The sequence below is a fragment of the Bufo gargarizans genome, chromosome 4 (genome assembly GCF_014858855.1).
Source record: "Bufo gargarizans isolate SCDJY-AF-19 chromosome 4, ASM1485885v1, whole genome shotgun sequence".
NCBI lineage: Eukaryota > Metazoa > Chordata > Amphibia > Anura > Bufonidae > Bufo > Bufo gargarizans.
The window spans coordinates 373,923,999-373,949,948 of record NC_058083.1 but is presented as its reverse complement, the minus strand read 5'-3'; positions in this window follow the sequence as shown (position 1 = coordinate 373,949,948).

Genomic DNA, 25,950 nt, shown 5'->3' with positions numbered 1-25,950 from the left:
AATAAAGAAAACTCTTTGAATGAGAAGGTGTGTCCAAACTTTTGGTCTGTACTGTGTGTGTATATATATGTATGAATGTATGTATCTGTGTGTATATGTATGTGTGTATATATATATATATATATATATATATATATATAATAAAAAATAAATAAAAAAAATGTTTTTTGTTATTTGATTTCTTTTATGATTATTTATTGTGACAAGTACTCATTTATTTTCTGTTATAAACAATTCGTATAAATTTGTATATAGTCGGGGTTCAGCCGGATCGGATGTTTACGTTAGGCTAGGTTTCATTTCTCTTTTTAGTAGGTGTTAATGAGATAGTATGCATGGAGCTGGGCCAGTAGGGTAAGTGTATATACATGTTTTATATCTTGTTTGGAAATTTTATGGCAAAGTTTTTGCATTTTTGTATAAAATTAAAAAAAGAGTTCCTCATATCTGCTCTTATTCTGTATATATGGGCTCTGCACAGTACCACTTCTAATGTCCTGTATACTGGGTATAATTCTCAGTACCTGCTCTTATTCTGTATACATGAACACTGTACAGTACCACTTCTCTTGTCCTGTATACTGGGTGTAATTCTCAGTACCTGCTCTTATTCTGTATATATGGACACTGCACAGTACCACTTCTCTTGTCCTATATACTGGGTGTAATTCTCAGTATCTGCTCTTATTCTGTATATATGGACACTGCACAGTACCACTTCTCCTGTCATGTATACAGTGTGTAATTCTCAGCACCGGCTCTTATTCTGTATACATGGACACTGCACAGTACCACTTCTCTTGTCCTGTATACTGGGTGTAATTCTCAGTACCTGCTCTTATTCTGTATATATGTACACTGCACAGTACCACTTCTCTTGTCCTGTATACTGGGTGTAATTCTCAGTATCTGCTCTTATTCTGTATATATGGGACACTACACAGTGCCACTTCTCTTGTCTTGTATACTGGGTATAATTCTCAGTACCTGCTCTTATTCTGTATATATGGACACTGCACAGTACCACTTCTCTTGTCCTATATACTGGGTGTAATTCTCAGTATCTGCTCTTATTCTGTATATATGGACACTGCACAGTACCACTTCTCCTGTCATGTATACAGTGTGTAATTCTCAGCACTGGCTCTTATTCTGTATATATGGACACTGCACAGTACCACTTGTCTTGCCCTACATACTGGGTGTAATTCTCAGTATCTGCTCTTATTCTGTATATATGGACACTGCACAGTACCACTTCTCTTGTCCTGTATACTGGGTGTAATTCTCAGTATCTGCTCTTATTCTGTATATATGGGACACTACACAGTGCCACTTCTCTTGTCTTGTATACTGGGTATAATTCTCAGTACCTGCTCTTATTCTGTATATATGGACACTGCACAGTACCACTTGTCTTGCCCTACATACTGGGTGTAATTCTCAGTATCTGCTCTTATTCTGTATATATGGACACTGCACAGTACCACTTCTCTTGTCCTGTATACTAGGTGTTATAGTCTGTGTATACATACACAACATCTACACGCATGTATACAGCATCCACACACACATACACAGCATATACACACAAAAAATGTATTATTTATTATTATTACTAGTGGGATTCGGTTACACAGAATGTCAGGTGATACACAGAATTATTTAATTGATGCCATCCATTTCTTCAATAGATATATGTGTCTATGTACATTGTGTGTGTTTCTATATAGATTACATTTGTGTATGGGAGTTAGCTTTACAAATGGTAGGCAACTAGTAGGATTGGATGCTGCATAAGGGATTTATAAAAATAAAACGATAACAACAAAATTATCCCAACAGGGTGGCTTAACGTCAGCCATTTAAGCCTCATGCACACGTCCGTGGAACACGGACCGTGTGACACCGGCCTGGATTTCTTCTGAGGGCAGGAGCGCACAGCGTCATTGGTTGCCGCTGCAGTACAGTAATACACTGGTATAGATCATACCAGTGTATCACTGTACTGCGGCAGCAGCAGGAAGCGCACGGCTTCATAGCAACCAATGACGCTGTGCGCTCCTGCGCTCAGAAGAAATCCAGGCCGGTATCACATGGTCCGTGTTCCACGGTCGTGTGCCACGGTCGTGTGCATGAGGCTTTAAAGTTCAACCACATAAAGCACTTATCTTCAGCCAAAACAATAGTAAGTTCTCATACAGCCATGTGTCTTGTCAGAGTCTGTTTGCAAATAGGCCGAAATGTTAGAGTCACCTTGTGCAGAGTCTCGTTCTCTCTCTCTCTGGTGCACTGTTGAGAATAATGCTCTCAGATCCCTTCCATTAGGGCTCATGCACACGACCGTATGTATTGAAATGAATGGTTCCGCATACGGTTCGCAAAAAAAAAGAAAAAACGGAACAGACATGGAAAGAAAACTCTGGAAACTGCACCTGGACTCCACTGGTGTGTAAAGTCTGGGGTGTACTGCTGGAATAGCCACATCACTGAGATTAGCAGCCAACATGGCACATATCTACAGAGCACCCAAGCACAATGGAAAGTCAATGGGAGAACCCGAGCATTAAACCAGGCACCCCCTGCTCTGAAGAAGGGAGGGTGTCGGGACTCGTTCGGTTTAGGAGTCCCTGCTCTGACTCCATATATAGCTATGTCCATATATGGAGTCAGTGCTTGGGGACACCCCAGTGTATTTAAATCTAATTTTGCCTCTATTTCTAAAAAGTTTCTTATGGGATTCAAACTCACAACCTTTTACATTACAGCCAAGAATCTTAACCACTACACTAGCAAGCTACATGGCCAGTTGCTTTAAAAATATATATTTTTTAAACTAACTGGCCATGCAGCTCTATAGTGCAGTGGTTAACATACTTGGCTGTAATATAGAAGGTTGTGAGTTGTAATATAGAAGGTTGAGAGTTTGAATCCTGCCAGAAACTATTTAGAAATAGAGGCTAAATTAGATTTAAATATATGCACTCGAGCAGACGCGATATTCGGCCAAACACTGCGATGTGCCGACCATAGCGATGCTCGAGCTGAACTGGTGTTTGGCCAAGCACACTCGCCCAACACTAGTGCCTTCACATGCTGCTGATTAACTGAAAATTAGTTCCATTCACCTGAATGGGGCTTGCAGAAATCCATGTGCTTTCAGCCCCATTCAAATGAATGGAACAGATTTTAAGTCAAAATATAACCAGGTGCCTGAAACCTCTTTGCTCCCACCTGTTAAAAATTTGAATCCCACCTCTAGTTGCATGTGATTTGATAATCATACATTTTTAGCGTTGTAGTGTGTTATTTTGAGATCTTGATGCGGCCATATTATTTATTTTCTAAATAACACTATTGCTTCTGTTTGTATCATATGACAAAACTATCTGTTTGGAAAATATGGAGTGGTTATTAGTTATTTGTATATACAGTGCATTGTGACATATATGGCTACACTATATGGAAGTATTAGTTGTGAATACACACAGCGCCATTTTACTGCACGTTGGTGGGAAAAAGCACGAGGGAGGAAGTAGGATGGGCTTGCTCTGATTGGCTCACAGGCCGACAGACAGCCTGGATAAGCCCATCTGTGCGGCAGCAGGCCCTTGCCCTTGCAGAAAAAGCAGAACTTGATTCTGTGTTGGGCTGTGAATCAGGGTGGATTGGTCTATTTAGTATTTGACAGAAAACAATCTTAGGGACAGTGTACAATCACAATCAAACTCCTATTCTAGTCTGAGGGATAGTAAAGGGAAAGGCTAGAAAGAAGAAGAATTGTGTTGAATAGGGAAAGGTAGGGAAAGCTTACAGCCAGAGAGTGAGAAGTGAGGATCTAAGGCTGGGTATGCCTGGCAGTGCCTTCTAGCTGTAATTACTGCCATATATCATAGCTGCTGCTGCAGAACCTCAAAAGCAGCTACCTGCAAGAACATTTCTTTTTTTTGTTTTACCCATTTTAGCAGAAATAGTTTTGTAAGCTCAGAACTGCACATGTGTTTTTTATGAGGTATGTGAAAATAGCAATATACATGTGTCTTACAATCCTGAGGGTGGCGTTTTAAATCTCCGAGTGAAAACGCATGAAATACCATATTTTTCACCCTATGAGGCACCTTTTTTTCCCAAATTGGGGTGGGAGGGGAATGTCAGTGCATCTTATGGGGCAAAATAGTTCAGGAGGACCAGGAAGCAATAAAGCACTCCCTGTGTTCTGCACTCACCGCTTCCTGGTCCTTGGCCACTGAGCTCATCGACACACTGTGACCTCACACTGTGTGCATCGGGTCATAGCACAGCACACGGCAGGCTGGACTAAAAGAGAGTGGATGTAAGGAGCGGCGGCGGTGTCCGGTGCATGAGAGGTAAGTTAATTGTTTCTTGTTTGCTCTGAGCCTAGAGCTATGATCTGAGGTCTACTAGAAATGTGGGGGGGGGGCCAGTGTCATTCACATCAGGCCCTGATCTGAGTTCTGCTTGGGGGAGTCATTCACATTGGTGCTTTGATCTGAGGTCTGCTAGACCAGTCATTCAGATCAGACTCTGATCTGAGGTCTGATTGGGGGTAATATTCACATTGAGGGTCTGATCTGCGGTCTGCTTGGGGGTCATTTACATTCGAGGTCTGAATGGAGGGTTCTTATTCACATTGGGGCTATGATCTGAGGTCTTATTGGGGGTCTGAACTGAGGTCTGATAAACATTGGGGGTCTGATTGGTGCTGTAATCTGAGGTATTGTAGTGTCCCACTAGGTAAATGTGGGCACTACACAAGGGTCAATTGGGCCACGTTTTTCCCCACTTTTGTGGAACAGGGTCATTGTATTTTATACGGTATTTTGTATTGCATAATTGTGTGTATTTTCCTGTTGTCTCCTGTTCCAGGCCTGTTAGGGGTAGTTCCTCCTCCTAGACAGTAGAGGGAGCTAGGGAACCCCCTAGTATATATGGTGAGGTCCAGTTCAGGAGAGAAAGTTAGTGAGTGAAGGAGTGGTTTTAGTTAGAAGCCAGTAGACACTTTAGCTAGAGGTTAGCTGAAGTGTAGCTTCTAACATGCAGCTAGACAGCCCAGGTTCCTAGCTTGCATCCAGGGGAAGAAGTTGCCTCCTGAAGTTCCTTTAAAAGTACAGTGCAGAGCCAAGTTTATCCAGCCAAATAGAGAGCTGAAGGGCAGAAGGATATTTTACAGCAAGGAGATATATACCAGAGGAAGGTTTCCCTACCCAAGGATAAAGCCAGCAATAGGGCATACGGGCCTTGGAGAAAGCCAGACAGGAACTGAGGAAAATACAGCCTGATCTGTAAGTGTTATTCCCTCTGAGTATCTTGCAAGGACTTTGCCTGCCGTTTATATAAAGCCTGCCTGTTACAACCTTTTACATGTGGAACTGACTAAAGACTGTAAATAGTTAAACTGTTCAGTAAAAGGAAGTTCTGGTTCACTGCAACTTGTGTTCCTCAATTATTCCTACAACAAATCGGTGTGCCACCGTTACCGGCACTGGCGTCACAAACTTAAAGGGATCTTTCTACCGGCACACTAAACCTGCAACACCCAGGGCACCTCACCTACCACCCGGCCTGGTCCCTATATACAGAGAGTGCCCCAGAGGATCCATGTGCCAGCCTCTCCATCACTGCTGTACGCCCTTTCCCAGGGTATATAAAAACTGTGAGTACCAAAAAGACCCTCGGTTAATAACTACCCCTGTGACCTCACATTCGCTCACCCTGCAGGGCTGTGTACTGCAGTATGATTAACATTGGGGGTGTTACTTGGGCTCTGAGCTGAGGTCTGATGAAAAATATTTCCTCTAAAGTGTGTCTTATAAAGCATACTGTTATGTACTGCTGACATTAGCCCATCGCTAATATCAGTCAGCTACACAAAGTTATTTCTCATGACACAAACCCTTTAAAAGGTGAAACTATTATATGAGATAGACTCATTACATGCAAAGCGGGATATTTCAAGCCTTTATTTGTTATAATTTGGATGATTATGGCTTACAGCTAGGGATGAGCGAACTCGAACTGTATAGTTCGGGTTTGTACCGAATTTTGGGGTGTTCGTGACACGGACCCGAACCCAAACATTTTCGTAAAAGTCCGGGTTCGGTGTTCGGCGCTTTCTTGGCGCTTTTTGAAAGGCTGCAAAGAAAGCGTCATACTACTTGCCCCAAGAGGCCATCACAGCCATGCCTACTAATGGCATGGCTGTGATTGGCCAGTGCAGCATGTGACCCAGCCTCTATTTAAGCTGGAGTCACGTAGCGCCGCACGTCACTCTGCTCTGATCAGTGTAGGGATAGGATGCAGCTGATGCTGTTAGGGCGAGATTAGGCAGTGATCAAAAACAATTACTGAAGTGATCGATGTACAGCTGTGTATCATTCAAACTCTGCTATTTATTTGCTCACTGTTTTCAGGCTGCCCAGAGCATTTTTCTGTCACTTTTCTGGGGTGATCGGCAGCCATTTTGCGTCTTGTGGTGCGCCAGCACAAGCTGCCACCAAGTACATTTAACCATCAATAGTGTTTGTTGTTTTTTGCTATATCCTACATCAGGGGCTTGGCTGTGCTTGCTATTTTATTGAGGGGTGAAATACAATTGCCAAAATAGCAGTACCCTAAATCTGGTGTTTCAGCTGTGGCCAGCCAATTGTAATACTGTCTGCTGTCTGGCAAAGGATATATTTTTTTCTGGGTTGAAATTCAATTCCCAAATTAGCAATTCCCTAAATCTGTGATTTCTGCTGTATCAGGCCAAGTTTAAATATATCCATAAAAGGGTATATTAGATTGAAGGTGCGGATAGGGTCATCCTCAATAACTTCACACGCTACCGTGCATTTCCAAGTCTAATTCTGTCTGTAAAAGGGATACCTGTCATCCAAACAGGGCCTAAATACTAGGCCTACAATTTATATTTAGCTAAATCTGTGATTACTGCTGTGCCTGCATTAGTGTAATGCGGTACCTAAATAAATAGCCAGATAGTGTTAGGTGCCTGTAAAAAAAAAAAAGGCCTGAATTTGAATTCAATACATTGGGCCAAATAATTTTTTTCTTATTGTTGTGAACGATAACAATGAGGAAAACATCTAGTAAGGGACGCGGACATGGTCGTGGTGGTGTTAGTGGACCCTCTGGTTCTGGGAGAGGACGTGGCCGTTCTGCCACAGCCACACGTCCTAGTGTACCAACTACCTCAGGTCCCAGTAGACGCCAGAATTTACAGTGATATTTGGTGGGGCCCAATGCCGTTCTAAGGATGGTAATGCCTGAGCAGGTACAGGCATTAGTCAATTGGGTGGCCGACAGTGGATCCAGCACGTTCACATTATCTCCCACCCAGTCTTCAGCAGAAAGCACACAGATGGCGCCTGAAAACCAAGTCCATCAGTCTGTCACATGACCCCCATGCATATCAGGGAAACTGTCTGAGCCTCTTATGCTGTTTGAAGACTCTGCTGGCAGGGTTTCCCAAGGGCATCCACCTAGCCCTTCCCCAGCGGTGGAAGACATAGAATGCACTGATGCACAACCACTTATGTTTCCTGATGATGATGACATGGGAATACCACCTCAGTACGTCTCTGATAATGAAACACAGGTGCCAACTGCTGCATCTTTCTGCAGTGTGCAGACTGAACAGGACGTCAGGGAGGAAGACTGGGTGGAAGACGATGCAGGGGACGATGAGGTCCTAGACCCCCCATGGAATGAAGGTCGTGCCACTGACTTTCAGGGTTCGGAGGAAGAGGCAGTGGTGAGAACGAGCCAACAGCGTAGCGAAAGAGGGAGCAGTGGGCAAAAGCAGAACACCCGCCGCCAAGAGAGTCCACCTGCTACTGGCCACCACCATCTGGGACCGAACACCCCAAAGGCAGCTTCAAGGAGTTCCCTGGCGTGGCAGTTCTTCAAACAATGTGCTGATGACAAGACCCGAGTGGTTTGCACGCTGTGCCATCAGAGCGAGGCATTAATGTTCTGAACCTTAGCACAACCTGCATGACCAGGCACCTGCATGCAAAGCATGAACTGCTGTGGAGTAAACACCTTAAAAACAAGGAACTCATTCAGGCTCCCCCTGCTACCTCTTCTGCTTTAGCCACCCTCGATCCCTGGCCCTGAATGCCAGCATTTCTAAACTACTGGCCTATGAAATGCTATCATTCAGGCTGGTGGACACAGACAGCTTCAAACAGCTCATGTCACTTTCTGTCCCACAGTATGTTGTTCCCAACCGCCATTACTTCTCCAAGAGAGCCGTGCCTTCCCTGTACAACCAAATATCAGATAAAATCAAGTGTGCACTGCGCAACACCATCTGTGGCAAGGTCCACCTAACCACAAATACGTGGACCAGTAAGCAAGGCCAGGGACGCTATATCTCCCTAACTGCACACTAGGTAAATGTAGTGGCGGCTGGGCCCCAGGCCGGAGAGCTGTTTGGCGCACGTCCTTCCGCCGCTAAGGATCGCAGGGCAACATTCTTTGACTCCTGTAGCCTCCTCCTCCTACTCGGCTTCCTCCTCCTCTTCTTCCACCTCATCCAGTCAGCCACACACCTTCACCACCAACTTCAGCACAGCCCGGGGTAAACGTCAGCAGGCCATTCTGAAACTCATATGTTTGGGGGACAGGCCCCACAACCACGCAGGAGTTGTGGCGGGGTATTGAACAACAGACCAACGAGTGGTTGCTGCCGGTGAGCCTCAAGCCCGGCCTCATGGTGTGCGATAATGGGCGAAATCTCGTTGCAGCTCTGGAACTAACCGGTTTGACGCACATCCCTTGCCTGGCGCATGTGCTGAATTTGGTGGTGCAGAAGTTAATTCACAACTACCCCGACATGTCAGAGCTGCTGCATAAAGTGTGGGCCGTCTGTGCGCGCTTCCGGCGTTCACATCCTGCTGCTGCTCGCCTGTCTGCGCTACAGCGTAACTTCGGCCTTCCCGCTCACCGCCTCATATGCGACGTGCCCACCAGGTGGAACTCCACCTTGCACATGCTGGACAGACTGTGCGGGCAGCAGCAGGCCATAGTGGAGTTTCAGCAGCAGCACGCACGGGTCAGTCGCACTGCAGAAAAGCACCACTTAACCACCAATGACTGGGCCTCCATGCGAGACCTGTGTGCCCTGTTGCTCTGTTTCGAGTACCCCACCAACATGACCAGTGGTGATGATGCCGTTATCAGCGTTACAATACCACTTCTATGTCTCCTTGAGAAAACACTTAGGGCGATGATGAAAGAGGAGGTGGCCCAGGAGGAGGAGGAGGGGGAGGAGGAAGAGGGGTCATTTTTAGCACTTTCAGGCCAGTCTCTTCGAAGTGACTCAGAGGGAGGTTTTTTGCAACAGCAGAGGCCAGGTACAAATGTGGCCAGCCAGGGCCCACTACTGGAGGATGAGGAGGAGGAGGAGGTGGAGGAGGATGAGGATGAAGCATGTTCACAGCGGGGTGGACCCAACGCAGCTCGGGCCCATCACTGGTGCATGGCTGGGGGGAAACGCAGGACGATGACTATACGCCTCCCACAGAGGACAGCTTGTCCTTACCTCTGGGCAGCCTGGCACACATGAGCGACTACATGCTGCAGTGCCTGCGCAACGACAGCAGAGTTGCCCACATTTTAACGTGTGCGGACTACTGGGTTGCCACCCTTCTGGATCCACGGTACAAAGACAATGTGTCCACCTTACTTCCTTCACTGGAGCGTGATAGGAAGATGCGCGAGTACAAGCACACGTTGGTAGACACGCTACTGAGAGCATTCCCAAATGTCACAGGGGAACAAGTGGAAGCCCAAGGCGAAGGCAGAGGAGGAGCAAGAGGTCGCCAACGCAGCTAAGTCACGGCCAGCTCCTCTGAGGGCAGCGTTAGCATGGCAGAGATGTGGAAAAGTTTTGTCAACACGCCACAGCTAACTGCATCACCACCTGATACGGAACGTTTTAGCAGGAGGCAACATTTCACTAACATGGTGGAACAGTACGTGTGAACACCCCTCCACATACTGACTGATGGTTCGGCCCCATTCAACTTCTGGGTCTCCAAATTGTCCACGTGGCCAGAGCTAGCCTTTTATGCCTTGGAGGTGCTGGCGCCAGCATTTTGTCTGAATGTTTATTCAGCACGGCAGGGGGCGTCATTACAGACAAACGCAGCCGCCTGTCTACAGCCAATGTGGACAAGCTGACGTTCATAAAAATGAACCCGGCATGGATCCCACAGGACAGATTAGACATTTATAACTACCTCCCCTTAATATATTATTGTACTCCAGGGCACTTCCTCATTCAATCCTCTTTTTATTTTCATTTTACCATTATATTGCGGGGCAACCCAAAGTTGAATGAACCTCTCCTCTGTCTGGGTGCCGGGGCCTAAAAATATCTGACAGTGGCCTGTTCCAGTGTTGGGTGACATGAAGCCTGATTCTCTGCTATGGGACCTCTCTCCTCTGTATGGGTGCCGGGGCCTAAAAATATCTGACAGTGGCCTGTTCCAGTGTTGGGTGACATGAAGCATGATTCTCTGCTATGACATGAAGCCTGATTTTATGCTATGGGACCTCTCTCCTCTGTCTGGGTGCCGGGGTCTAAATATCTGACAGTAGCCTGTTCCAGTGGTGGGTGACATGAAGCCTGATTCTCTGCTATGGGACCTCTCTCCAATTCATATTGGTTAATTTTTATTTATTTTATTTTTATTCATTTCCCTACCCACATTTGTTTGCAGGGGATTTACCTACATTGTGCTGCCTTTTGCAGCCCTCTAGCACTTTCCTGGGCTGTTTTACAGCCTTTTTAGTGCCGAAAAGTTCGGGTCCCCATTGACTTCAATGGGGTTCGGGTTCGGGGCGAAGTTCGGGTCGAGTTCGGATCCCGAACCCGAACATTTCCGGGAAGTTCGGCCGAACTTCTCGAACCCGAACATCCAGGTGTTCATTCAACTCTGCTTACAGCTTATGAAAACCCCAAATTCTCAGAAAATTTGAATATTATACGAAATCAATAAAAAAAGGATGTTAAATAGAAAAATGTAGGACCTCTAAAAAGTATAATCATGCATATGTACTCAGTATTTGGTTTGGGCCCCTTTTGCATCAATTACTGCCTCATTGTGGCGTGGCATTGATGCTATCAGCCTATGGCACTCCTGAGGTGTTATGGAAGACCAGGATGCTTCAATAGCAGCCTTCAGCTCATCTGCATTGTTCAGTCTCATGTCTCTCATCTTTCTCTTGGCAATGCCCGATAGATTCTCTATGAGGTTCAGGTCAGGCGAGTTTGCTGGCCAATCAAGCACAGTAATCCCATGGTCATTGAACCAGGTTTTGGTACTTTTGGCAATGTGGGCAGGTGCCAAGTCCTCCTGGAAAATGAAGTCACCATCTCCATAAGGAGTTTTTTATTAGTATTTTTATTATACAAATTCTATTGATTGGTTGTTTTCTTGTTGATTTATATTGGGTAGTGGGACTGTGTTGGGGTTATCACCCGGATAGTGTAGGGAAGAGTGAAGGGGTAGTGAGGTCTAAGTGTGTTGGAATTGCAAATGTCTAATCGATAATTAAATCTGTTGGGGTGGGTATTCGATAATTGATCGAAATATATTAATAATCAATGTGATAAAAAATGATCAGTGAGAAAGGGTATATATATATTTTGGTCAATAAAAAGAAAAAGGATATATAATTGATAGCGATAAGCAAATATATTCGATGAGTCTCAAATATTCGATAAAAAAACACACAGGATATAGTAATGGAAAATAATCGATAGTAGTGGTCGATAATATGAGTCAGTAGAGGTCTTATGGTATAAAAAATGAAAAAATATATATATATAAAAAATGAAAAAAATATATATATATAAAAAAAATTTAGCACGTGGTTGTTTGCTATTTCCGCTTGTACCTTTTTCTTTGTGTCCTTTATTTCATAAAAAAATTCGTATAGAATTTGGTGTAGTTTTTCGTATGTAGGTTCGTATGTTGTTGCGAAGATCCGAGGTCTTATTATCAAAAGCGTGGGTATTGGTGGGTAGTCGCTAGGACATCAATAAACTGCTCCGCAGCAATACTGAGAGACGGGCTTCATCTCCTCATCTCCCCAGCATCCCCCATACAGGAACCAGTGCGCTCTGCTCTGTAGAGACACCTCTAGAATGGAGTCTCTATGAGCAGCTCCTGTCAGCAGTGATCGGCCAGAGTGGAGCTGCTCCTGGGAGATCCTGCCTCCTGCAACTCCAGTCACAGCCCTGACTACCGACCGGGACCTGCCCACTATCTGCTGTCACGTGAGACGCCAACCCGGCAGGAAAGAGCGCGCAACACACAACGTGGACAAGTAAACCACCGGGAAGATTACAACAGCTACTGCTCCATCAATACAGGTACAACTTGGACCGCAGGGTGAGTACAAATATTTGCTGTGTGGGACGCCACCAGCATTTAACATCACAAAGTGAACACTGTACAAAATACCCTTTGACGGCAGACAACATCACCTGTATTTATGAACATGTACCGTACCTAAAAACATCATTTAAATGATACTGGATTACTCCTAAAATCCTTCTTGATATATACAGCCTTTATGATATCATTATCTTGGATAAACATTGCTGTATTCCTCAGATATCTTGGACGATCTTGGACTATTTCTAATAAAAAAAAATAATTTTTTTAAAATATTTTTTTATATATATATTTTTTATATATATATATATATATTTTCATTTTTTATACCATAAAACCTCTACTGACTCATATTATCGACCACTACTATCGATTATTTTCCATTACTATATCCTGTGTGTTTTTTATCGAATATTTGAGACTCATCGAATATATTTGCTTATCACTATCCATTATATATCCTTTTTCTTTTTATTGACCAAAATAGATATATACCCTTTCTCACTGAACATTTTTTATCACATCGATTATTAATATATTTCGATCAATTATCGAATACCCACCCCAACAGATTTAATTATCGATTAGACATTCGCAATTCCAACACACTTAGACCTCACTACCCCTTCACTCTTCCCTACACTATCCGGGTGATAACCCCAACACAGTCCCACTACCCAATATAAATCAACAAGAAAACAACCAATCAATAGACTTTGTATAATAAAAATACTAATAAAAAACTCCTTATAATAACCAGATATAGAGTGCCTGTCAATTTCTTTACTTCATTCTCTATACCTACCAGTGGTCAGGTGAACCACTCCAGACAAGAGCACCACTCCAGGGAGTAATCTGGGAGAGCCACTATTATTCTTACATAACCATCTCCATAAAGCTCATCTGCGGAAGGAAGCATGAAGTGCTCCAAAAATCTCCTGGTAGACGGCTGCGTTGACTCTGGACTTAATGAAGCACAGTGGACCAACACCAGCAGGTGACACAGACTGTGGAAACCTCACACTGGACTTCAGGCATCTTGTATTGTGTGCCTCTTCATTCTTCCTCCAGACTCTAGGTCCTTGGTTTTCAAATGAGATGCAAAAGTTGCTCTCATCAGAAAAGAGGACTTTGGACCACTGAGCAACAGGCCAGTTCTTTTTTTCTTTAGCCCAGGTAAGACACTTCTGACATTGTTTGTTGATCAGGAGAGGCTTGACAAGAGGAATATGACATTTGAAGCCCATGTCCAGGATCCATCTATGTGTGGTGGCTCTTAATGCACTAACTCCAGCAGGAGTGTAGCTAGAAATGACTGGGCCCCATAAAAATTTTTATAGGCCCCCCCCTCCCGAATCTCCCACCCCCACATACCTCTCAGACCTCGCCGCCACATCCGCAGCTCCTCATGCACTTGCAAAGGTTACGCGTAGGACTGAGCACAGACAGTTGGTCACTGGCTACGCATTTGTGCCAGTGTAGGAATTGTATGAATCTAAATGTCTGTGTATTAAAGAAGATTGTTAAATTGTACAGGGGTCTTCAACACAAGAAGGTGAAAGTACATATCGTGGGGTGTGTATGTGTATTAGACAGAAGGTAGGGATATGTATCTTGTATAGTTTGGGTATTAGGGAGAGTAAGGGGTATATATCTAGTGCTGATACACTGATATATTATAAGCTCCCCTTATATATAATTTACTTACAGTTCTGAAGACTCAGGGGTGCTGGCTGGCTTGGCCTAAGGGGTGCTGGCTGGCTTGGCCGGGCAGAATGAGTGTGGGAGATTGTGAGGCCTTTTTTCTCCAAGTTGCTCCGGAAAAAGAAAATGTCATTACACCTCATGTCAGACCACCAATCAGACCCCCAATGTTAATCAGAAATCAGCTAACAGCCCCAATAAGACCACAGATAACACCTCAGCTCAGACCCAAATATGAATGACCCCCAATCAGACCTCAGATAAGAGCCTTATGCCTCATAGCAGCCCCCAGTTGCCTCTCCATCAGCCCCAGTGCCTCTCCATTAGCCCCCAGTGCCTCTCCATCAGCCCCCAGTGCCTCTCACCAGCCCCCAGTGCCTCTCCATCAGCCCCCAGTGCTTCTCCATCAGCCCCCAGTGCCCCTCCATCAGCCCCCAGTGCCTCTCCATCAGCCCCCAGTGCCTCTCCATCAGCCCCCAGTGCCTCTCCATCAGCTCTCAGTGCCTCTCACCAGCCCCCAGTGCCTCTCCATCAGCCCCCAGTGCCTCTCACCAGCCCCCAGTGCCTCTCCGTCAGCCCCCAGTGCCACTCCATCAGCCCCCAGTGCCTCTCACCAGCTCCAGTACCATCTCCATCAGCCCCCAGTGCGCCCTCCCCGGTATTAAAATCATTGGTGGGCAGTGCGCCCTCCCCCTTCGCTATTAAAATCATTGGTGGGCAGTGCGCCCCCCCCCCTCGCAATTAAAATCATTGGCGGGCAGTGCACCCTCTCCCCCTTGCAATTAAAATCATTGCTGGGCAGTGCACCCTCCCCCCCCCCCTCGGTATTAAAATCATTGCTGGGCAGTGTGCCCCCCCCCGGTATTAAAATCATTGGTGAACAGTGTGCCCTCCCCCCACCTCCCCTGTATTAAAATCATTGGTGGGCAGTGTGCCCCTTCATATTAAAATCATTGGTGGGCAGTATGCCCCCCCCCCCGGTATTAAAATCATTGGTGGGCAGTGTGCCGTCCCCCATCTCCCCTGTATTAAAATCATTAGTGGGCAGTGCGGTTCCCCACCCCCCGATCATTGGTGGCAGCGGCAGTCCCAATCAGAGTCCCAGCAGTGTAATGCTGAGGCCAGTGGTGTATCTTGGTTTTGTGCTGCCCTAGGCGAGACTAAACTCGGGCACCCCCCTAATATACATTTGACCCGCCCCATCCTTGTTAAAAAACAATGTACAGCTAGAGTTAGTACAGTATTAATCCCTCCCTAATTCTCCCCCCCCCCTCTAACCACCCAACGGGTCCCACCCCCCTTACCCCCAAAAAAACTAAGTAATTGAATTTTTGTGAGTTACTGTAATTTAAGTACTTGCAATTTTTGAAGACAGCAGGCTCAGGGATCAGTGCATTGGTGGCCGGGGCCTGGCCTCAGTGTTCACGGTGACCGTGTGCAGGATCCGCTCTATACTTGGAGGAGATAAGGCTCACCCTAGCGTTGCCGGCCTGTGACTCCACCTCCGTGTGACGTCACGACGGCAACGTGAGGACGCAAAAGGCAGGGGAGGTCGGGAGGAAGTAAGTTTTTCAACTCCTTCACTATGCGGCGCCTCGCATAATGAAGGATCGGACAAGGGGCAAAAAATATATTTAGCATATTGTGTAACTATCACTAAGCAAACAAGGCATTTTGCCGCCCCCTTTTCAAGTGCCGCCCTAGGCAAATGCCTTGTTTGCCTTGTGATAGATACACCCCTGGCTGAGGCTCCGATCTGTTACCATGGCAGCCAGGACGCTACTGAAGTCCTAGTTGCCATGGTTAGTTACTCTGCAGCATACTTACATGCGCTGTAGCCGCCTGGCGCTCCTTCTTCTTGTAACTAGTCACAGGTCTGTGCGGCGCATTGCTTATGCTTATAGCAATACGCCACACAGACCTGTGACGAGTTATAAGAAGAAGAAGCGCCCGGCGGCCACAGTGCATTAAGTATGCTGGCTGCATCTGTGCTTTTCTTTACTACTTTGAATCATAAGCACTGGTTTATCGGAAAAGTTCCTCTGTCATTTGCATGCTCTGCTGACAATGCTGGTTTACTATAGATGTTGTTGCCTCGGTAAAAAATGATAAGATGAAAAAGGGACCTCGCCATCAACCAGATCTCATGCAGACGTATGCAGAATTTGGAGATGCTTATTCATAAAATTGCATATTACACAGATAAGGACACAATAGTGACTTCCCTGAGGACTGGCTTATCTCCCATTCTCATGTTAAGAACCACACCTACAAAGATGACACAGAACATCTCACAACATACAAAGTACAGAAGTCTCGTAAAGCAGCATTCCACATAAGCCTTCTCTTGGCAATCTCTGAGAAAAACACATTTGTGCTGATATCTGCATCAGGCATTTTAAGCCCTCCAAAGGACAATGGTAAAAGTATACTGCCAAATTTAAGTAATTTCCAAACACTAAACTCAATCCTTTGTACACCAGATAACGAGGTCTTTGAACAATGATTGTATGAAAGGAAATAAACACAATAGTTCATGGAAGTAACTTTTTTTAGCACTGTAAAGTTCAAAATTAACTGTGATTCAGAGAGGAATATGAGTTGTACTCTAGATCCGGAAGCTGTTCTTCAGTTCTGTGCACTTTGAGTTATATGGGTATACTAGAAAAAATATTAAGTGTTGATCTGTTTGTGTGTTTATTGGATTGTTCCAAGGGTGTCCAGCAGGCTAATCCATACCCTCATTTTTTTTTTTGACGGGGAAATCACTAGTAGCACTATAAACCACGGCAGTTAAACACTGTTTATTTTATTTTTAATTGTCCCCCATAACAGTGACCTCCACGGCACCATGGCCCCTTAACTGTGACCTTAACAGTAACCTCCACAGCACCCCGCCCCTTTAACTGTGACCTCCATAGCTACTTGACAGCTTGACACTGATCTCTACAGTGACTCTCCCCTTAAAGGGGTTGTCCAAGTTATGAAAAAAAATAATATAGCACTGAAAATCTTATATATAATCGAGTTAAGCAAGTTTTATGCAAAAAGAATATATATATATTTCCTCATTTCCCTGGTTCTTTTCTGGCCCTTTGTTTACATGCAATAGAAACAATCTCTGCCCCTCCCCCTGCTCTGCTAAGGGAGTGGATACAAGAGCTGCCCTGAGTGACATGTCTGCCTGCTGGGAGACTCTGCAGCATGTTGTATGTGTAGGACTACAAGTCCAAGCTGTATAATGACACTGCTAAGGGAGTGGATACAAGAGCTGCCCTGAGTGCTGGGAGAAGCAACAGCAACTTGTAAGTGTAGAACTACAAGTCCCAGCTGTATAACGACACTGCTAATACACACAGGTTCTTCCCTCTACCTTATTGTGCAATGCTCTCCCTAGTATGTCAGCTCCAGTGCCCAGCATTGTCTCCTCACTGCCTGCAGAGCTATGCAGCTGAAGGGGTTAAGAATCCTAGCAGAGAGGAGACGGCAGTGAAGGCGGGGCGTGGCCAGCATAGTGACTGGTTTTCAGGCTTGTAAACAACCTTTATCAGAGCAGGGAGAGAAGCTGACATCACAGGTCATGTGACCCTCAGTGAAAGCTGAGAAACCAGCCACTGGAGATAGAGTGAGTGAATTGGAAAGCTGTTACATTTGCTTAGTTAGGAACATAGAAAGAACAAAAAATAACTTGGATAACCCCTTTAACAGTGACCTCCACAGTGCCCCGCCTCCTTAACAGAGACCTCCACAGTGCCCCACTACTTAATAGTCATTTCTACGGTGCTCCGCCTCCTTAACTATGACCTCCAAAAAAAAACCACCCCTTAAGGCTGGTTTCACACGGGTGTTGCGGATTGGGGCCGGATGCGTTCAGAGTGCGTTCAGTGAAACTCGCACTATTTTGCAAGTAAGTTCAGTCAGTTTTGTCTGCGGTTGCGTTTAGTTGTTTTGATGTGTTTTTCATGCGCGTGATGAAAAACTGAATGTTTGCAAACAACATCTCTTAGCAACCATCAGTGAAAAACGCATCACACCCGCACTTGCTTGCGGATGCAATGTGTTTTTCACGCATCCCCATTCACTTCTATGGAGCCAGGGCTGCTTGAAAAACGCAGAATATAGAACATGCTGCGATTTTCACGCAACGCAGAACTGATGCGTGAAAAACAACACTCATGTACACAGACCCATTGAAATTAATGGGTCAGGATTCAGTGCGGGTGCTATGCGTTCACGTCATGCATTGCACCCGCACGGAAAACTCAATCGTGTGACAGGGACCTAACAGTGCCATCCGCAGTGGCCAACAACCTTAATAGTGACTTCCACAGTGCCCTGCACCCTTAACAGTTGCCTCCACAGCACCATTCTCCCAACAAACTACATTGCCATGTGCATATACACTAAAGGTATATGCACACAATGCGTATTACGCACGTTTTTTCTGCATATATTGTAATTCAGAAAATTTGCAGCGTAATACAGTGCTGGCAAAGTTAATGAGATTCCCAAATCTCATGTATATGGTGCCTATTGTGTACACGTGGAAATTGACTTGGGGTGTGGCATGTCAAGTGTTTGTGCAGCTCCCTGATTAATGTAGTGCAGATTTTCCCGCCAAACTTCTGCATCATTTGTATATACCCTAAGGGTATGGCCACACATGCAGGAAAATCCACAGCGGATTTTGTTGCAGAAATCCTCACAGGAAATCCTGCAGTTTTTCCCCAGATTTCACTATGAATTGACATGCTGAGGATCCACGCTACATGTCAAGTTATATGCAGGGTTTTCTTGCAGAAAATATCCACAGTGAGTGAATCAGATTCTTAAAAATCTCATCCACTTTGCTGTTACTGCAAACAATGCAGATTTTTCACATGCACATCTTCTGTGGAAATTCCACACCGTATATTCTCCACGTATGACCATATCCTTATGGGATCTCCAGGTTCCACTATATCTTAGGCCCCTCTATCAGCAGCTGGTAATAGTGAGTCTCACTACTGAAAAATCCCTTAATTATTCCTTGACTTTAAGTGAACTGAAAGATAAAATCCTGTCGTCCACAGTGGTCGAGAGATAGAGCAGTAACATGAAGCTCCTGAGACCCGGTGCAAAATTTGGGGTCCCACACCTAGAATGTGCTTTTTGGGTTTCCTCAAGCTTTAGGACTTGGGTGTTTCTGTTACCCATAGCTATGTTGTTCAGCAGTACTGACATAGACTAACGTCACTCTTGGTTTTGGCTAAAACAGGGCATTAAAAAACCTAGAACCTGAGTCAGAACACGTGTGGTATATAGTAAAAATGTATATATATGAATTCAAAATATCAACCTATATGAATAATATTTGTATAGGAGTGGAATTTTTGGCACAGGTCTGCACAGGTTGCACTGTACTTCTAGCATGAACATATATAAAACAGATTTTCTACCTACGTCTAGCCACAACAAAATTGACAAATGCACGCAAGTTTAAGCAACCGTGCTACTTACAAGTAACAATCCATATCCATAAGCCTAAAAAGACAAAGCTTACCAATTGTATGATTCACAATGCTATTACTGAAGATAAAAGCAAAAGTGTTTCATCACCTCATTTGGGCTTATCTATAATTTTACTTGTACTCCGGTTCAAAACTTGCATTAACAGGGCATTCACACGACTAGGGACTAGCTATATGGGAAACAGGTGCTTCGGGGCCCGAACTCACAAGGGACCCCCTCAGGTGGAGGACTAAAAGATTTTAATGTCAGGGCCCCTTCCACAGTATTATACAATGGCAATACAGTGAATGTAGGAAATGGCCAGAGCGGCTGCCAGGCCTTGCCTGAGTGCTGGATCTTGACTAGCAACAGGAGTGGGGTTTGCACGTGAGTTGGGAGTTGCGAAGAAGTTGCTGGGGTGGGGGGGGGGGGGTCATTAAAAAATTTGCTGTGGGCTGCAGTCAATTCTAGTTAAAACACTGCACATAACTAGGGTTTAGCGAACACCTGGAGATTTGGGTTCGCTGGGTTTGGGCAAACCTAACCCCGAACACCATTGAAGTCAATGGGGACCCGAACTTTGGGGCACTAAAATGGCTCTAAAAAAGTCATAGAAAGGGCTAGAGGGCTGCAAAAGCAAGCAATATAGTAATAAGAGCAGGACAAATGTGGATAGGGAAATTAATTAAAATAAACTAGAATAAAAAAATTTTTAGAAAATAATTATCTTGAACTAGGAGGTGGAGGTCAAAGTGAAATAGGAGGTTGAGGAGGCGGTGGACGTGGTGGTGTAGGTGGAAGCGGTGGTGGAGGAGGAGGAGGTAGCCAACACAATTTTTGGATTATTATTTTTTTTTAAATAAATTTGGGAAGACCCCAAAACATTGGGAAATATAAAAAAGAAAACAAAGAGAAAGTGCGCTGGAGCATAACAATGGCTGGGTGCGGACGGTATACTTGTCTATTCTGCACAAGGTAGGGACAAGTCCTGTGGGATCCCTGCCTGGTTCATTTTAATGAACGTAAGCTTGTCCACATTGGCTGTGGACAGATGGCTGCGCATGCTGAACACACGTTTGGACAATACACTGGCTGCAGGCGAGCAGCAAGAAGGTGAGAAGAAGGTGAGAACGGCGAAAGTGCGCACAGACGGACCGCACTTTCTACAGCAGCTTTGACATATCAGGGTAATTTTTCAGGAATCTCTGCACCACCAATTTCAGCACATGCGCCAGGCAAGGGATGTGTGGCAAACTGGCTAGGCCCAGAGCTGCTACGAGATTTCGCCACGCCAGGGAACTGGAGCTGGCTAGGGGTTGGCCACTCTGCTTTTGCACCCTTCTCCCTCTTTTTCTGTGCGGCTGGTACTGTGTGACCACCACCTCTCCCTCTGAACTGCACACGTCACTCGCATGACCTTGATTCCATGTGGGGTCTAGGACCTCATCATCCTCCACATAATATTCCACCCACTCTTCACCCCTGCCCTCCTTGCCAGTCTGCACACTGCAGAAGGCAGCCACAGTTGGCACCTGTGTTTCGTCATCATCAGAGATGTGCTGCGTTGGTCCTCCTATGTCCACATCCTGTAACATAAGTGGTTGGGCATCAGTGCACTCAATCTCTTCCACTTCTGGAGAAGGTCTATGTGGACAGCCATTGGAAACCCTGCCAGCTGTCATCAAAAAAGCATAAGAGACTGCTGCATGACTTGGGGTCAGACTGCTTGGCTGATTTGCAAGGGGGTGAGGTGAAAGACAGATGCCCATGGGCTGCAGGTGCCAATTCTGCGCTTTCAGCAGGGGACCGGGTGGGAGACTGGAGGCACTGTCAGCTACCCAATTTACTACTGCCTCTACTTGTTTTGGCCTCATAATTCGTACACCGGTATTCGGGCCTACAAAATAATGCTTTAAGCTCTTTCACCTATGTACACCTGAGGAAGGTGTTTCATTTGGGCATGTAGCTGGCACAGATCGACACGTCCTCTCCCTGCAACAGGATCTCCACCAACCCCAGCAGCACCACGACCAGGGCCACATCCCTTATTTGATGCTCTCCTCATTCTTTGAGATCACCCACTGAACTAACAGACAGATTAACTATATTATTCTACCTGCAGTGCAGGTGTACTTCACGCAATAAATTGGTATATGACCTGCACCTAACTAACAGACGGATTAACTATATCAATTTCCCTGTCACGTATGCAGTACAGGTGTACGGCTACATTCACACAACCGTATATTTGGCTCTGCGTCTGTTCCGCAACCTTTCAACAAGCTTTATTAAATGCCTGAACACCAATCTCCGGGTATCAAAAATCGTAAAGTTGGGTACGGACGCAAACTTTACAGTTTGGGTTCGCTAAACACTACACATAACCATAAGTGGTTTGTGCTCCACAAACTACGGATCTGCAAAACACTTACAGGCCTGGGCCCCTGATGTTTTGTCCCAGGCCGGAATGTCCTGCCTGCCTGCTAGATACAACTGTATTGCCATCCACAGGACGGCAATACAATTGAATCCAATGCGGTGGAAGAGCTGAAGGACCTATGGTGACTGTGGCGGAACCCGCCTCGCCACTGGGCATTGGAGAGGCCTGGCTTCCCGCCTCTACCTGCTGACTATGGCCCCTGGTAAATTTGTACGTTGTAATGCAATTTGGGCATGTGGTATTTTATATTGCTGCTACTGGCCCTTTAAGGACCATCCGTGGACATATTATGACTTTTAGGAACGATGCCCTTTAAGACTGTGTAGCAGATTGCATTCAGGCTGTCTTAAATATTATGTATGTTATTATGGGTTCGGTTAAATTGTATTGCGATGTATTGTAAACTGTATATATCTTGCTCTTACTGTAATGTTTACTATGTTAAAGGCATTGCTGTTCTGTGCCTTTTCTCCTCCCCCTTTTTCCTGTCCCATTGTTTACCCAGCAAGGTGTTGTCTCAGGGACACTGGGAGACCAGTTTAAACCAGCTGCTCTGTCCCTCCTCAATCTCCCATCAGCCCTTGCTATTGTCTGGCCCCACGCTTCCTTGTACCATAGTCCTCCATGTGCCCTATTGTATGTAAATGAGGCTGTTGGAGGGGGGGGGGGGGTTAAAGTAGGTGTGCTATGTCTAAATAAAGTCAGTTCCTGTTTTAACCCTCAAAGTGAAGCGTCGTCTCATTCTTGGGGAGGATTTATGGTATGCTGTTCCAGTTTGACTGCTAGGAGCGTAAACCTATTCGTATGGTTTCCTATTCAACTGTCTACAGCATTCATATGCTTGAGAGGATTTATATGCTTCTTCGGTTTGGTGATTGTGGAGTCTGCCAGAGTGCTTGAAAACCTCAGGAAAACGCTAGGAGCATCCATCAACGGAGGTACTCAGTCGGAGTGCCAGGTGATCCGTTACAGTGACATCACAGGTCATGTGACCAGTAAAACTGAAGTCAGTGGTTGAAAAGGACCTGTGATGATGTCACTGTAACGGAACGCCTAGCACCCCGACCGGGTACCTCCGTCGATAGATGCTCCTAGTGCTTTCCGAGGACTCCAAGCACTCCACTTGACACCATACGCCCTGCAGACCCCACGAACCGCCGCAGCTTGGTTGGGGTCTCACCGTCCTCCACCCACGCTGGACCTACGACAAGGCTCCAGGCTCCAGTGGGTGAACCTCTCCTACAGCCAGAGAGCAGGAACAGCTCTTACAAGAGCTAGTAGTTATGCAGGGGGAGTATAGCAAATCTTCAGCGTATAGCAATCCCCCAGTTTGATCAGTTATCCAAACACCAGTCTCAGCATGATGAAGGATAAAACTGTGAGGGCACCCAGATAGCTAATATTATTGTATTTGTGTATTCTGAGTGCCAGTCACCTAATGATATGCACTCAGACTTGAGCTATCTGGGGATATGTTAAATGTCTGTGTTTGCTGTGGGGGTGTGCCATTGTGTGTTTGGGTGGTGATTCCTGTCCTGTTGTCTCCACATGTGTATTGGTGATCTCCCCTTTGTCCTGAGAGATAATTGATTGTGTTCGGTCGTCTCCGGGACAGAGGGGAGGAAACCATGATGCATTGTGGGGATATGTTGTATCTGTCCTGTATCTGCAACAAACTGTAATAAAAACCAGGCTGGGTGTGCCAGCACTTCAGATCACTGCTGACCCTCAAGACGGAGCCTTGTCTCGTTATTGGGGGGATTCCCTGTATGCTGTTGGAGACTGATTGCCAGGAGTGTAAGCCGACTGAATGCTTTTCCTGTTCGCCTGCTGACAGCTATTTGCGAGGTTCCAGTTTGGAGTGCTATTTTGTATCCAGTTCGGGAAGTTGGTGTTCTGCAGTAGCTGTGCCTCTCTCTCGGAAAGGGGCATATCGCATAAACGGATCTTAACCCCTTGTCTGCAGAAACGTGCCGTTACAGTCACCATCATGTGACTAGTGCAGGAGAGGGAGGCAGTGAAGAGGGGAAGAAGCTGATGTCACGGTGGGGAGTGGGGGAAACACCCCACCGTGCGGTGTCAAAGGGTAAAAGGGGATCAGCCTGGCCAAAAGGAATAATAAGGGAGCATGTCACCTCCTACAACATCCCTAATCCTCTCCCTGACTCCTCACCGTTTTAGTGGACCCCGATGGTAGGATGACTCATACTCAGGATACCTAGAGACCCTAAGTCGCCCTGGTAATCCCTCACCAAGGAGCAGGGAAGAGATGACCTGTTCATCCCAGTCATGGGGGAACAGGAGTCTCTATCTGAGGCCAGGCTGCAAGGAGAGGGGAACACATACAGCTTAACCCCTTAAGGACACAGCCTTATTTCACTTTAAGGACCAGGCCATTCTTTGCAAATCTGACCAGTGTCACTTTAAGTGGTGATAACTTTAAAACGCTTTGACTTATCCAGGTCACTCAGAGATTGTTTTTTCATCACATATTGTACTTCATGACACTGGTAAAACGAAGTCACTTTTTTTTTTTTTTTTTAAAAAAAAAACCAAATTTACCAAAAATTTGGAAAAATTAGCAAATTTCAAAGTTTCAGTTTCTCTACGTCTGTAATACATAGTAATACCCCCAAAAATTGTGATGACTTTACATTCCCCATATGTCTACTTCATGTTTGAATTATTTTGGGAATGAAATAAATTTTTGGGGGGATGTTGCAAAGCTTAGAAGTTTAGAAGCAAATCTTGAAATTTTTCTGAAATTTACAAAAAAACAATTTTTAGGGACCACTACAGCTCTGAAGTCACTTTGCGAGGCTTACATAATAGAAACCACCCAAAAATGATCCCATTCTATAAACTACACCCCTCAAGGTATTCAAAACTGATTTGACAAACTTTGTTAACCCTTTAGGTGTTGCACAAGAGTTATTGGCAAATAGGGATAAAATTTGAGAATTTCATTTTTTTGCCTAATTTTCCATTTTAACCCATTTTTCCACTAACAAAGCATGGGTTAACAGCCAAACAAGATTGTATCTTTATTGCCCTGACTCTGCCGTTTACAGAAACACCCAATATGTGGCCGTAAACTACTGTACGGCCACACAGCGGGGCATAGAGTGAAAGGTGCGCCATTTGGTTTTTGGAAGGCAGATTTTGCTGGACTGTTTTTTCGACACCATGTCCCATTTGAAGCCCCCTGATACACCCCTAGAGTAGATACTCCATAAAAGTGACCCCAACTAGGTGTTGCACAAGATTTAATGGAAAATAGAGACACAATTTCAAAATTTCACTTTTTTGGCAGATTTTCCATTTTAATATTTTTTTTCCAGTTACAAAGCAAGGGTTAACAGCCAAACAAAACTCATTATTTATGGCCCTGATTCTGTAGTTTACAGAAACACCCCATATGTGATCGTAAAATGCTGTACGGTCACACGGCAGGGTGCAGAAGGAAAGGAATGCCATACGGTTTTTGGAAGGCAGGTTTTGCTGGACTGTTTTTTTTGAAGCCATGTCCCATTTGAAGCCCCCCTGATGCACCCCTAGAGTAGAAACTCCAGAAAAGTGACCCCATTTTAGAAACTACGGGATAGGGTGGCAGTTTTGTTGGTACTAGTTTAGGGTACATATGATTTTTGGTTGCTCTATATTACACTTTTTGTGCGGCAAGGTAACAAGAAATAGCTTTTTTGGCACTTTTTTTGTTATTTACAACATTCATCTGACAGGTTAGATCATGTGGTAATTTCATAGAGCAGGTTATCACGGACACGGCGATACCTAATATGTATACAATTTTTTTAAATTTATGTAAGTTTTACCCAATGATTTCATTTTTAAAACTTAAAAAAGTTTTAGTGTCTCCATAGT